A 2,089-nucleotide genomic window follows, 5' to 3' on the forward strand; every position below is an offset into this window, starting at 1 on the left:
ACACCACACTGTCTTAATTACTATAGTTTTATAACAAGTTGTCATATCTGTTAGGGTAATCTCTCCTTTTCTGCCATGCCTGGATTTGGCCCTTTGCCTTTCCATATTAACTTTAAAATCAACTTGTCAAATTTTTTTTTGTTTGTCTTTTGACATCTCTGCTGAGATACAATTGGGATACAAAAAGTGTACATCTTAACATGTACAGTGTGATGAGCTTTGACATATGTTCTACCCATAAAATCACTACCACAATAATAAAAGGAACACACCTGCGGCAGACAGACACTAAGGTGGTCTCAACTGTCCCCATTTCCTACTATTCTTGCTCTTGTGTAATCCTTCTGTGTGGATGGACCTATGACTGCTGTCTAGCGAATAGAATATGCCAAAGGTAATGGGATGTCACTCCTGTGATTGCATGCATGCATAACTTTGTCTTGCTAGAGCAGACCCTCATCCTTGCTGACTTTGACAAATCAAGCTGCTCTGTTGGGAGCTGCCCGAGGGAGAGGCCTATAAGGCAAGGAACTGGGTGTGGTTTCCAGCTAACAGCCAGTAAGAAAGCCAGCTCAACAACTACAGAGAATTCAGTTCTGCCAACAACCATGTGAGCTTGGAAGCAGACCTTCTCCAGTCAAGCCTTGAGATAAGTCTGTAGCCCCGGCCAACACCTTTTTTTTTTTTTTTAATTGTGATTTGGGTGAAAATTTACAGAGCAAATTCACTTTCCATTCAGCAGTTTACATACACTTTGTCTCATGACATTGACCACAATTTACCACAATGCAACAGCTCCTCTCCCACTTCCTCCCAATAGTTACCTCTTCCCTGTGTCCATCCCTCCATGGACTCCTTCCCCCTGAGCTGTCTCCCTGTGCATAAATAGCCCTTCTTTCTCCCATTATTGTTCTCTCCAAGGAGTGTATCTACCTAGTGTAAATGTTCAACTCATATGCCTGTCTTTTGTTTGGCTGGAAGCCACAGGTGTGGGTTCAATTCCAGACCTGAAGGGCAGTTAGGGGCCATAGTCTCAGGGGTTTCACCAGGCTCTATCAGACCCAGCCAACACCTTGTGTGCAGCTTTATGAAAGACCCTGAAGCAGAGGACCCAGATAAGTTGTGCCTGAACTCCTGACCCACAGAAACTGTGAGACGATAAATGTGTGTTTTCTTTTTTCAAACTTTTCATTTTATTGTGATAAAATATATATAACATAAAATTCACCACTTCAACCATTTTCACATGTACAATTCAGTGGTATTGACTCATGCATTCACAGTTTTGCAACCATCACCACTATCCGTTTCCAAAACTTTTTCATCACCCTAGACAGAAACTTGTACCCTTTCAGCACTAACACCTCACTTCCCCATTCCCCCAGCCCTTGGTAAACTCTAATCACTTTCTGTCTCTGTGAATTTGCCTATTCCAAGTATTTCTTGTAAATGAAATTATGCAATATTTATCCTTTTGTCACCTGGCTTATTTCACTCAGCATAATGTTTTCAAGGTTATTCTATGTTGTAGCATATATTAGAATTTCATCCCTTTATATAGCTGAATAATATTCCATAAATGTGTGATGTTTTAAGCTGATAAATTTGTGATGACCTTGTTACATATTAATAAATAATTATTGTAATACCTGTCACCCCCAACATTTTTCTCATGTCAATTTGTTACCTATCCCACCCTTCTTCTCTGCTTTCATATCCACACAACCATGTGTCTCCTTTCTGTGACTAAAGTTTAAATTTCATATTCTAGGACTTTATATAAATGGAATATACAATATTTACTCTATTTTGTATGGTTTCTTTCAGGCAGGGTAATTATTTTGAGATTCATCCTTTTGGTGCATGTCTTAATAGTTTGTTCCTTTTTTTGCTAAGTAGTATTCCATTACATGGATATACCACAATTTATTTATCTATTCACCTTTTTTTTTTTTTTTTAAATGGATATTTAGGTTGTTTCCAGTTTAGGGCTTGTATTGGTTCTCTTATTGCTGCTTTAACAAATCACCACAAACTTAGCAGCTTTAAACAATACAAATTTGTTCTCTTACAATTCTGGAGGTTGGCT

The sequence above is a fragment of the Orycteropus afer genome, unplaced genomic scaffold (genome assembly GCF_000298275.1).
Source record: "Orycteropus afer afer isolate SDZICR_OR568_19922 unplaced genomic scaffold, OryAfe1.0 scaffold00075, whole genome shotgun sequence".
In the NCBI taxonomy this organism is placed as follows: domain Eukaryota; kingdom Metazoa; phylum Chordata; class Mammalia; order Tubulidentata; family Orycteropodidae; genus Orycteropus; species Orycteropus afer.